Consider the following 14,103-nt stretch of genomic DNA (forward strand, 5'->3'; position numbering starts at 1 on the left):
TGCTCCAATCTCGCACTATAGACAGGGTCAAATTTGGAAAACCTGCTCCAATCTCGCACTATAGACAGGGTTAAATTTGGAAAACATGCTCAAATCTCTCACTATAGAGAGGGCCAATTTGGAAAACATGCTCAAATCTCTCACTATAGAGAGGGCCAATTTGGAAAACCTGCTCCAATCTCGCACTATAGACAAGGTTAAATTTGGTAAACCTGCTCCAGTCTCGCACTATAGACAGGGTTAAATTTGGAAAACCTGTTCCAATCTCCCACTATAGACAGGGCCAAATTTGGAAAACCTGCTCAAATCTCTCACCATAGACAGGGTTAAATTTGGAAAACATGCTCAAATCTCTCACTATGGACAGGGTCGAATTTGGAAAACCTGCTCCAATCTCTCACTATAGACAGGGTCAAATTTGGAAAACCTGCTCAAATTTCTCACTGTAGACAGGGTCAAATTTGGAAAACCTGCTCAAATCTCTCACTGTAGACAGGGTCAAATTTGGAAAACCTGCTCAAATCTCTCACTCTAGACAGGGTTAAATTTGGAAAACATGCTCAAATCTCTCACTGTAGACAGGGTCAAATTTGGAAAACCTGCTCAAATCTCTCACTCAAGACAGGGTTAAATTTGGAAAACATGCTCAAATCTCTCACTGTAGACAGGGTCAAATTTGGAAAACCTGCTCAAATCTCTCACTATGGACAGGGTCAAATTTGGAAAACCTGCTCCAATCTCTCACTGTGGACAGGGTTAAATTTGGTAAACCTGCTCCAATCTCGCACTATAGACAGGGTCAAATTTGGAAAACATGCTCAAATCTCTCACTGTAGAGAGGGCCAATTTGGAAAACCTGCTCAAATCTCTCACTATGGACAGGGTCAAATTTGGAAAACCTGCTGCAATCTCTCACTGTGGACAGGGTTAAATTTGGTAAACCTGCTCCAATCTCGCACTATAGACAGGGTCAAATTTGGAAAACATGCTCAAATCTCTCACTATAGAGAGGGCCAATTTGGAAAACCTGCTCCAATCTCACACTATGGACAGGGTCAAATTTGGAAAACCTGCTCCAATCTCTCACGATAGACAGGGTCATATTTGGAAAACATGTTCCAATCTCGCACGATAGACAGGGTCAAATTTGGAAAACATGCTCCAATCTCGCACTATAGACAGGGTCAAATTTGGAAAATATGCTCCAATCTCTCACTATAGACAGGGTCAAATTTGGAAAACATGCTCCAATCTCTCACTATAGACAGGGTTAAATTTGGAAAACATGCTCCAATCTCTCACTATAGACAGGGTTAAATTTGGTAAATCTGCTCCAATCTCTCACTATAGACAGGGTCAAATTTGGAAAACCTGCTCAAATCTCTCACTATGGACATGGTCAAATTTGGAAAACCTGCTCCAATCTCGCACTATAGACAGGGTCAAATTTGGAAAATATGCTCCAATCTCTCACTATAGACAGGGTTAAATTTGGTAAACCTGCTCCAATCTCGCACTATAGACAGGGTTAAATTTGGTAAACCTGCTCCAATCTCGCACTATAGACAGGGTCAAACTTGGAAAACCTGCTCCAATCTCGCACTATAGACAGGGTTAAATTTGGAAAACATGCTCAAATCTCTCACTATAGAGAGGGCCAATTTGGAAAACATGCTCAAATCTCTCACTATAGAGAGGGCCAATTTGGAAAACCTGCTCCAATCTCTCACTATAGACAGGGTCAAATTTGGAAAACCTGCTCAAATTTCTCACTGTAGACAGGGTCAAATTTGGAAAACCTGCTCAAATCTCTCACTCTAGACAGGGTTAAATTTGGAAAACATGCTCAAATCTCTCACTGTAGACAGGGTCAAATTTGGAAAACCTGCTCAAATCTCTCACTATGGACAGGGTCAAATTTGGAAAACCTGCTCCAATCTCTCACTGTGGACAGGGTTAAATTTGGTAAACCTGCTCCAATCTCGCACTATAGACAGGGTCAAATTTGGAAAACCTGCTCAAATCTCTCACTGTAGAGAGGGCCAATTTGGAAAACCTGCTCAAATCTCTCACTATGGACAGGGTCAAATTTGGAAAACCTGCTCCAATCTCTCACTGTAGACAGGGTTAAATTTGGTAAACCTGCTCCAATCTCGCGCTATAGACAGGGTTAAATTTGGAAAACCTGCTCAAATCTCTCACTATAGAGAGGGCCAATTTGGAAAACCTGCTCAAATCTCGCACTATAGACAGGGTTAAATTTGGTAAACCTGCTCCAATCTCGCACTATAGACAGGGTTAAATTTGGAAAACATGCTCAAATCTCTCACTATAGAGAGGGCCAATTTGGAAAACCTGCTCCAATCTCTCACTATGGACAGGGTCAAATTTGGAAAACCTGCTCCAATCTCTCACTATAGACAGGGTCAAATTTGGAAAACCTGCTCAAATCTCTCACTGTAGACAGGGTCAAATTTGGAAAACCTGCTCCAATCTCTCACTGTAGACAGGGTCAAATTTGGAAAACCTGCTCCAATCTCGCACGATAGACAGGGTCAAATTTGGAAAACATGCTCCAATCTCGCACTATAGACAGGGTCAAATTTGGAAAATATGCTCCAATCTCTCACTATAGACAGGGTTAAATTTGGTAAACCTGCTCCAATCTCGCACTATAGACAGGGTTAAATTTGGTAAACCTGCTCCAATCTCTCACTGTGGACAGGGTTAAATTTGGTAAACCTGCTCCAATCTCGCACTATAGACAGGGTCAAATTTGGAAAACCTGCTCAAATCTCTCACTGTAGAGAGGGCCAATTTGGAAAACCTGCTCAAATCTCTCACTATGGACAGGGTCAAATTTGGAAAACCTGCTCCAATCTCTCACTGTAGACAGGGTTAAATTTGGTAAACCTGCTCCAATCTCGCACTATAGACAGGGTTAAATTTGGAAAACCTGCTCAAATCTCTCACTATAGACAGGGTTAAATTTGGTAAACCTGCTCCAATCTTGCACTATAGACAGGGTTAAATTTGGAAAACATGCTCAAATCTCTCACTATAGAGAGGGCCAATTTGGAAAACCTGCTCAAATCTCTCACTGTAGACAGGGTCAAATTTGGAAAACCTGCTCAAATCTCTCACTCTAGACAGGGTTAAATTTGGAAAACATGCTCAAATCTCTCACTGTAGACAGGGTCAAATTTGGAAAACCTGCTCAAATCTCTCACTCTAGACAGGGTTAAATTTGGAAAACATGCTCAAATCTCTCACTGTAGACAGGGTCAAATTTAGAAAACCTGCTCAAATCTCTCACTATGGACAGGGTCAAATTTGGAAAACCTGCTCCAATCTCTCACTGTGGACAGGGTTAAATTTGGTAAACCTGCTCCAATCTCGCACTATAGACAGGGTCAAATTTGGAAAACATGCTCAAATCTCTCACTGTAGAGAGGGCCAATTTGGAAAACCTGCTCAAATCTCTCACTATAGAGAGGGCCAATTTGGAAAACCTGCTCAAATCTCGCACTATAGACAGGGTTAAATTTGGTAAACCTGCTCCAATCTCGCGCTATAGACAGGGTTAAATTTGGAAAACCTGCTCAAATCTCTCACTATAGAGAGGGCCAATTTGGAAAAGCTGCTCCAATCTCTCACTATGGACAGGGTCAAATTTGGAAAACCTGCTCCAATCTCTCACTATAGACAGGGTCAAATTTGGAAAACCTGCTCAAATCTCTCACTGTAGACAGGGTCAAATTTGGAAAACCTGCTCCAATCTCTCACTGTAGACAGGGTCAAATTTGGAAAACATGCTCCAATCTCGCATGATAGACAGGGTCAAATTTGGAAAACATGCTCCAATCTCGCACTATAGACAGGGTCAAATTTGGAAAATATGCTCCAATCTCTCACTATAGACAGGGTTAAATTTGGTAAACCTGCTCCAATCTCGCACTATAGACAGGGTTAAATTTGGTAAACCTGCTCCAATCTCGCACTATAGACAGGGTCAAATTTGGAAAACCTGCTCCAATCTCGCACTATAGACAGGGTTAAATTTGGAAAACATGCTCAAATCTCTCACTATAGAGAGGGCCAATTTGGAAAACATGCTCAAATCTCTCACTATAGAGAGGGCCAATTTGGAAAACCTGCTCCAATCTCGCACTATAGACAGGGTTAAATTTGGTAAACCTGCTCCAATCTCGCACTATAGACAGGGTTAAATTTGGAAAACCTGTTGCAATCTCCCACTATAGACAGGGTCAAATTTGGAAATCCTGCTCAAATCTCTCACTATAGACAGGGTTAAATTTCGAAAACATGCTCAAATCTCTCACTATGGACAGGGTCGAATTTGGAAAACCTGCTCCAATCTCTCACTATAGACGGGGTCAAATTTGGAAAACCTGCTCAAATCTCTCACTGTAGACAGGGTCAAATTTGGAAAAGCTGCTCAAATCTCTCAGTCTAGACAGGGCTAAATTTGGAAAACCTGCTCCAATCTCTCACTGTAGACAGGGTCAAATTTGGAAAACCTGCTCAAATCTCTCAGTCTAGACAGGGCTAAATTTGGAAAACATGCTCAAATCTCTCACTGTAGACAGGGTCAAATTTGGAAAACCTGCTCAAATCTCTCAGTCTAGACAGGGTCAAATTTGGAAAACCTGCTCAAATCTCTCAGTCTAGACAGGGTCAAATTTGGAAAACCTGCTCCAATCTCTCACTGTGGACAGGGTTAAATTTGGTAAACCTGCTCCAATCTCGCACTATAGACAGGGTCAAATTTGGAAAACCTGCTCAAATCTCTCACTGTAGAGAGGGCCAATTTGGAAAACCTGCTCAAATCTCTCACTATGGACAGGGTCAAATTTGGAAAACCTGCTCCAATCTCTCACTGTAGACAGGGTTAAATTTGGTAAACCTGCTCCAATCTCGCACTATAGACAGGGTTAAATTTGGAAAACCTGCTCAAATCTCTCACTATAGACAGGGTTAAATTTGGTAAACCTGCTCCAATCTCGCACTATAGACAGGGTTAAATTTGGAAAACATGCTCAAATCTCTCACTATAGAGAGGGCCAATTTGGAAAACCTGCTCAAATCTCTCACTGTAGACAGGGTCAAATTTGGAAAACCTGCTCAAATCTCTCACTATGGACAGGGTCAAATTTGGAAAACCTGCTGCAATCTCTCACTGTGGACAGGGTTAAATTTGGTAAACCTGCTCCAATCTCGCACTATAGACAGGGTCAAATTTGGAAAACATGCTCAAATCTCTCACTATAGAGAGGGCCAATTTGGAAAACCTGCTCCAATCTCACACTATGGACAGGGTCAAATTTGGAAAACCTGCTCCAATCTCTCACGATAGACAGGGTCATATTTGGAAAACATGTTCCAATCTCGCACGATAGACAGGGTCAAATTTGGAAAACATGCTCCAATCTCGCACTATAGACAGGGTCAAATTTGGAAAATATGCTCCAATCTCTCACTATAGACAGGGTCAAATTTGGAAAACATGCTCCAATCTCTCACTATAGACAGGGTTAAATTTGGAAAACATGCTCCAATCTCTCACTATAGACAGGGTTAAATTTGGTAAATCTGCTCCAATCTCTCACTATAGACAGGGTCAAATTTGGAAAACCTGCTCAAATCTCTCACTATGGACATGGTCAAATTTGGAAAACCTGCTCCAATCTCGCACTATAGACAGGGTCAAATTTGGAAAATATGCTCCAATCTCTCACTATAGACAGGGTTAAATTTGGTAAACCTGCTCCAATCTCGCACTATAGACAGGGTTAAATTTGGTAAACCTGCTCCAATCTCGCACTATAGACAGGGTCAAACTTGGAAAACCTGCTCCAATCTCGCACTATAGACAGGGTTAAATTTGGAAAACATGCTCAAATCTCTCACTAGAGAGAGGGCCAATTTGGAAAACATGCTCAAATCTCTCACTATAGAGAGGGCCAATTTGGAAAACCTGCTCCAATCTCGCACTATAGACAGGGTTAAATTTGGTAAACCTGCTCCAATCTCGCACTATAGACAGGGTCAAATTTGGAAAACCTGCTCAAATCTCTCACTGTAGAGAGGGCCAATTTGGAAAACCTGCTCAAATCTCTCACTATGGACAGGGTCAAATTTGGAAAACCTGCTCCAATCTCTCACTGTAGACAGGGTTAAATTTGGTAAACCTGCTCCAATCTCGCACTATAGACAGGGTTAAATTTGGAAAACCTGCTCAAATCTCTCACTATAGACAGGGTTAAATTTGGTAAACCTGCTCCAATCTTGCACTATAGACAGGGTTAAATTTGGAAAACATGCTCAAATCTCTCACTATAGAGAGGGCCAATTTGGAAAACCTGCTCAAATCTCTCACTGTAGACAGGGTCAAATTTGGAAAACCTGCTCAAATCTCTCACTCTAGACAGGGTTAAATTTGGAAAACATGCTCAAATCTCTCACTGTAGAGAGGGCCAATTTGGAAAACCTGCTCAAATCTCTCACTATAGAGAGGGCCAATTTGGAAAACCTGCTCAAATCTCGCACTATAGACAGGGTTAAATTTGGTAAACCTGCTCCAATCTCGCGCTATAGACAGGGTTAAATTTGGAAAACCTGCTCAAATCTCTCACTATAGAGAGGGCCAATTTGGAAAAGCTGCTCCAATCTCTCACTATGGACAGGGTCAAATTTGGAAAACCTGCTCCAATCTCTCACTATAGACAGGGTCAAATTTGGAAAACCTGCTCAAATCTCTCACTGTAGACAGGGTCAAATTTGGAAAACCTGCTCCAATCTCTCACTGTAGACAGGGTCAAATTTGGAAAACATGCTCCAATCTCGCATGATAGACAGGGTCAAATTTGGAAAACATGCTCCAATCTCGCACTATAGACAGGGTCAAATTTGGAAAATATGCTCCAATCTCTCACTATAGACAGGGTTAAATTTGGTAAACCTGCTCCAATCTCGCACTATAGACAGGGTTAAATTTGGTAAACCTGCTCCAATCTCGCACTATAGACAGGGTCAAATTTGGAAAACCTGCTCCAATCTCGCACTATAGACAGGGTTAAATTTGGAAAACATGCTCAAATCTCTCACTATAGAGAGGGCCAATTTGGAAAACATGCTCAAATCTCTCACTATAGAGAGGGCCAATTTGGAAAACCTGCTCCAATCTCGCACTATAGACAGGGTTAAATTTGGTAAACCTGCTCCAATCTCGCACTATAGACAGGGTTAAATTTGGAAAACCTGTTGCAATCTCCCACTATAGACAGGGTCAAATTTGGAAATCCTGCTCAAATCTCTCACTATAGACAGGGTTAAATTTCGAAAACATGCTCAAATCTCTCACTATGGACAGGGTCGAATTTGGAAAACCTGCTCCAATCTCTCACTATAGACGGGGTCAAATTTGGAAAACCTGCTCAAATCTCTCACTGTAGACAGGGTCAAATTTGGAAAAGCTGCTCAAATCTCTCAGTCTAGACAGGGCTAAATTTGGAAAACCTGCTCCAATCTCTCACTGTAGACAGGGTCAAATTTGGAAAACCTGCTCAAATCTCTCAGTCTAGACAGGGCTAAATTTGGAAAACATGCTCAAATCTCTCACTGTAGACAGGGTCAAATTTGGAAAACCTGCTCAAATCTCTCAGTCTAGACAGGGTCAAATTTGGAAAACCTGCTCAAATCTCTCAGTCTAGACAGGGTCAAATTTGGAAAACCTGCTCCAATCTCTCACTGTGGACAGGGTTAAATTTGGTAAACCTGCTCCAATCTCGCACTATAGACAGGGTCAAATTTGGAAAACCTGCTCAAATCTCTCACTGTAGAGAGGGCCAATTTGGAAAACCTGCTCAAATCTCTCACTATGGACAGGGTCAAATTTGGAAAACCTGCTCCAATCTCTCACTGTAGACAGGGTTAAATTTGGTAAACCTGCTCCAATCTCGCACTATAGACAGGGTTAAATTTGGAAAACCTGCTCAAATCTCTCACTATAGACAGGGTTAAATTTGGTAAACCTGCTCCAATCTCGCACTATAGACAGGGTTAAATTTGGAAAACATGCTCAAATCTCTCACTATAGAGAGGGCCAATTTGGAAAACCTGCTCAAATCTCTCACTGTAGACAGGGTCAAATTTGGAAAACCTGCTCAAATCTCTCACTATGGACAGGGTCAAATTTGGAAAACCTGCTGCAATCTCTCACTGTGGACAGGGTTAAATTTGGTAAACCTGCTCCAATCTCGCACTATAGACAGGGTCAAATTTGGAAAACATGCTCAAATCTCTCACTATAGAGAGGGCCAATTTGGAAAACCTGCTCCAATCTCACACTATGGACAGGGTCAAATTTGGAAAACCTGCTCCAATCTCTCACGATAGACAGGGTCATATTTGGAAAACATGTTCCAATCTCGCACGATAGACAGGGTCAAATTTGGAAAACATGCTCCAATCTCGCACTATAGACAGGGTCAAATTTGGAAAATATGCTCCAATCTCTCACTATAGACAGGGTCAAATTTGGAAAACATGCTCCAATCTCTCACTATAGACAGGGTTAAATTTGGAAAACATGCTCCAATCTCTCACTATAGACAGGGTTAAATTTGGTAAATCTGCTCCAATCTCTCACTATAGACAGGGTCAAATTTGGAAAACCTGCTCAAATCTCTCACTATGGACATGGTCAAATTTGGAAAACCTGCTCCAATCTCGCACTATAGACAGGGTCAAATTTGGAAAATATGCTCCAATCTCTCACTATAGACAGGGTTAAATTTGGTAAACCTGCTCCAATCTCGCACTATAGACAGGGTTAAATTTGGTAAACCTGCTCCAATCTCGCACTATAGACAGGGTCAAACTTGGAAAACCTGCTCCAATCTCGCACTATAGACAGGGTTAAATTTGGAAAACATGCTCAAATCTCTCACTAGAGAGAGGGCCAATTTGGAAAACATGCTCAAATCTCTCACTATAGAGAGGGCCAATTTGGAAAACCTGCTCCAATCTCGCACTATAGACAAGGTTAAATTTGGTAAACCTGCTCCAATCTCGCACTATAGACAGGGTTAAATTTGGAAAACCTGTTCCAATCTCCCACTATAGACAGGGCCAAATTTGGAAAACCTGCTCAAATCTCTCACCATAGACAGGGTTAAATTTGGAAAACATGCTCAAATCTCTCACTATGGACAGGGTCGAATTTGGAAAACCTGCTCCAATCTCTCACTATAGACAGGGTCAAATTTGGAAAACCTGCTCAAATTTCTCACTGTAGACAGGGTCAAATTTGGAAAACCTGCTCAAATCTCTCACTCTAGACAGGGTTAAATTTGGAAAACATGCTCAAATCTCTCACTGTAGACAGGGTCAAATTTGGAAAACCTGCTCAAATCTCTCACTATGGACAGGGTCAAATTTGGAAAACCTGCTCCAATCTCTCACTGTGGACAGGGTTAAATTTGGTAAACCTGCTCCAATCTCGCACTATAGACAGGGTCAAATTTGGAAAACCTGCTCAAATCTCTCACTGTAGAGAGGGCCAATTTGGAAAACCTGCTCAAATCTCTCACTATGGACAGGGTCAAATTTGGAAAACCTGCTCCAATCTCTCACTGTAGACAGGGTTAAATTTGGTAAACCTGCTCCAATCTCGCGCTATAGACAGGGTTAAATTTGGAAAACCTGCTCAAATCTCTCACTATAGAGAGGGCCAATTTGGAAAACCTGCTCAAATCTCGCACTATAGACAGGGTTAAATTTGGTAAACCTGCTCCAATCTCGCACTATAGACAGGGTTAAATTTGGAAAACATGCTCAAATCTCTCACTATAGAGAGGGCCAATTTGGAAAACCTGCTCCAATCTCTCACTATGGACAGGGTCAAATTTGGAAAACCTGCTCCAATCTCTCACTATAGACAGGGTCAAATTTGGAAAACCTGCTCAAATCTCTCACTGTAGACAGGGTCAAATTTGGAAAACCTGCTCCAATCTCTCACTGTAGACAGGGTCAAATTTGGAAAACCTGCTCCAATCTCGCACGATAGACAGGGTCAAATTTGGAAAACATGCTCCAATCTCGCACTATAGACAGGGTCAAATTTGGAAAATATGCTCCAATCTCTCACTATAGACAGGGTTAAATTTGGTAAACCTGCTCCAATCTCGCACTATAGACAGGGTTAAATTTGGTAAACCTGCTCCAATCTCTCACTGTGGACAGGGTTAAATTTGGTAAACCTGCTCCAATCTCGCACTATAGACAGGGTCAAATTTGGAAAACCTGCTCAAATCTCTCACTGTAGAGAGGGCCAATTTGGAAAACCTGCTCAAATCTCTCACTATGGACAGGGTCAAATTTGGAAAACCTGCTCCAATCTCTCACTGTAGACAGGGTTAAATTTGGTAAACCTGCTCCAATCTCGCACTATAGACAGGGTTAAATTTGGAAAACCTGCTCAAATCTCTCACTATAGACAGGGTTAAATTTGGTAAACCTGCTCCAATCTTGCACTATAGACAGGGTTAAATTTGGAAAACATGCTCAAATCTCTCACTATAGAGAGGGCCAATTTGGAAAACCTGCTCAAATCTCTCACTGTAGACAGGGTCAAATTTGGAAAACCTGCTCAAATCTCTCACTATGGACAGGGTCAAATTTGGAAAACCTGCTGCAATCTCTCACTGTGGACAGGGTTAAATTTGGTAAACCTGCTCCAATCTCGCACTATAGACAGGGTCAAATTTGGAAAACATGCTCAAATCTCTCACTATAGAGAGGGCCAATTTGGAAAACCTGCTCCAATCTCACACTATGGACAGGGTCAAATTTGGAAAACCTGCTCCAATCTCTCACGATAGACAGGGTCATATTTGGAAAACATGTTCCAATCTCGCACGATAGACAGGGTCAAATTTGGAAAACATGCTCCAATCTCGCACTATAGACAGGGTCAAATTTGGAAAATATGCTCCAATCTCTCACTATAGACAGGGTCAAATTTGGAAAACATGCTCCAATCTCTCACTATAGACAGGGTTAAATTTGGAAAACATGCTCCAATCTCTCACTATAGACAGGGTTAAATTTGGTAAATCTGCTCCAATCTCTCACTATAGACAGGGTCAAATTTGGAAAACCTGCTCAAATCTCTCACTATGGACATGGTCAAATTTGGAAAACCTGCTCCAATCTCGCACTATAGACAGGGTCAAATTTGGAAAATATGCTCCAATCTCTCACTATAGACAGGGTTAAATTTGGTAAACCTGCTCCAATCTCGCACTATAGACAGGGTTAAATTTGGTAAACCTGCTCCAATCTCGCACTATAGACAGGGTCAAATTTGGAAAACCTGCTCCAATCTCGCACTATAGACAGGGTTAAATTTGGAAAACATGCTCAAATCTCTCACTATAGAGAGGGCCAATTTGGAAAACATGCTCAAATCTCTCACTATAGAGAGGGCCAATTTGGAAAACCTGCTCCAATCTCGCACTATAGACAAGGTTAAATTTGGTAAACCTGCTCCAGTCTCGCACTATAGACAGGGTTAAATTTGGAAAACCTGTTCCAATCTCCCACTATAGACAGGGCCAAATTTGGAAAACCTGCTCAAATCTCTCACCATAGACAGGGTTAAATTTGGAAAACATGCTCAAATCTCTCACTATGGACAGGGTCGAATTTGGAAAACCTGCTCCAATCTCTCACTATAGACAGGGTCAAATTTGGAAAACCTGCTCAAATTTCTCACTGTAGACAGGGTCAAATTTGGAAAACCTGCTCAAATCTCTCACTGTAGACAGGGTCAAATTTGGAAAACCTGCTCAAATCTCTCACTCTAGACAGGGTTAAATTTGGAAAACATGCTCAAATCTCTCACTGTAGACAGGGTCAAATTTGGAAAACCTGCTCAAATCTCTCACTCAAGACAGGGTTAAATTTGGAAAACATGCTCAAATCTCTCACTGTAGACAGGGTCAAATTTGGAAAACCTGCTCAAATCTCTCACTATGGACAGGGTCAAATTTGGAAAACCTGCTCCAATCTCTCACTGTGGACAGGGTTAAATTTGGTAAACCTGCTCCAATCTCGCACTATAGACAGGGTCAAATTTGGAAAACATGCTCAAATCTCTCACTGTAGAGAGGGCCAATTTGGAAAACCTGCTCAAATCTCTCACTATGGACAGGGTCAAATTTGGAAAACCTGCTCCAATCTCTCACTGTAGACAGGGTTAAATTTGGTAAACCTGCTCCAATCTCGCGCTATAGACAGGGTTAAATTTGGAAAACCTGCTCAAATCTCTCACTATAGAGAGGGCCAATTTGGAAAACCTGCTCAAATCTCGCACTATAGACAGGGTTAAATTTGGTAAACCTGCTCCAATCTCGCACTATAGACAGGGTTAAATTTGGAAAACATGCTCAAATCTCTCACTATAGAGAGGGCCAATTTGGAAAACCTGCTCCAATCTCTCACTATGGACAGGGTCAAATTTGGAAAACCTGCTCCAATCTCTCACTATAGACAGGGTCAAATTTGGAAAACCTGCTCAAATCTCTCACTGTAGACAGGGTCAAATTTGGAAAACCTGCTCCAATCTCTCACTGTAGACAGGGTCAAATTTGGAAAACCTGCTCCAATCTCGCATGATAGACAGGGTCAAATTTGGAAAACATGCTCCAATCTCGCACTATAGACAGGGTCAAATTTGGAAAATATGCTCCAATCTCTCACTATAGACAGGGTTAAATTTGGTAAACCTGCTCCAATCTCGCACTATAGACAGGGTTAAATTTGGTAAACCTGCTCCAATCTCGCACTATAGACAGGGTCAAATTTGGAAAACCTGCTCCAATCTCGCACTATAGACAGGGTTAAATTTGGAAAACATGCTCAAATCTCTCACTATAGAGAGGGCCAATTTGGAAAACATGCTCAAATCTCTCACTATAGAGAGGGCCAATTTGGAAAACCTGCTCCAATCTCGCACTATAGACAGGGTTAAATTTGGTAAACCTGCTCCAATCTCGCACTATAGACAGGGTTAAATTTGGAAAACCTGTTGCAATCTCCCACTATAGACAGGGTCAAATTTGGAAATCCTGCTCAAATCTCTCACTATAGACAGGGTTAAATTTCGAAAACATGCTCAAATCTCTCACTATGGACAGGGTCGAATTTGGAAAACCTGCTCCAATCTCTCACTATAGACAGGGTCAAATTTGGAAAACCTGCTCAAATCTCTCACTGTAGACAGGGTCAAATTTGGAAAACCTGCTCAAATCTCTCAGTCTAGACAGGGCTAAATTTGGAAAACCTGCTCCAATCTCTCACTGTAGACAGGGTCAAATTTGGAAAACCTGCTCAAATCTCTCAGTCTAGACAGGGCTAAATTTGGAAAACATGCTCAAATCTCTCACTGTAGACAGGGTCAAATTTGGAAAACCTGCTCAAATCTCGCACTATAGACAGGGTTAAATTTGGAAAACATGCTCAAATCTCTCACTATAGAGAGGGCCAATTTGGAAAACCTGCTCCAATCTCTCACTATGGACAGGGTCAAATTTGGAAAACCTGCTCCAATCTCTCACTATAGACAGGGTCAAATTTGGAAAACCTGCTCAAATCTCTCACTGTAGACAGGGTCAAATTTGGAAAACCTGCTCCAATCTCTCACTGTAGACAGGGTCAAATTTGGAAAACCTGCTCCAATCTCGCACGATAGACAGGGTCAAATTTGGAAAACATGCTCCAATCTCGCACTATAGACAGGGTCAAATTTGGAAAATATGCTCCAATCTCTCACTATAGACAGGGTTAAATTTGGTAAACCTGCTCCAATCTCGCACTATAGACAGGGTTAAATTTGGTAAACCTGCTCCAATCTCGCACTATAGACAGGGTCAAATTTGGAAAACCTGCTCCAATCTCGCACTATAGACAGGGTTAAATTTGGAAAACATGCTCAAATCTCTCACTATAGAGAGGGCCAATTTGGAAAACATGCTCAAATCTCTCACTATAGAGAGGGCCAATTTGGAAAACCTGCTC

The 14,103-nt window shown here is 41.6% G+C and overlaps 1 long non-coding RNA gene across 1 annotated transcript in view; it reads right to left on the bottom strand.

The window, feature by feature from the left end:
* Positions 1 to 14,103, bottom strand: part of LOC144892446 (uncharacterized) — a 689,374-nt gene that overhangs the window by 626,256 nt on the left and 49,015 nt on the right. The gene's annotated exons all lie outside the window — the stretch shown is intronic.

The sequence above is a fragment of the Myxine glutinosa genome, chromosome 5 (genome assembly GCF_964187855.1).
Source record: "Myxine glutinosa chromosome 5, kmMyxGlut1.1, whole genome shotgun sequence".
In the NCBI taxonomy this organism is placed as follows: Eukaryota; Metazoa; Chordata; class Myxini; order Myxiniformes; family Myxinidae; genus Myxine; species Myxine glutinosa.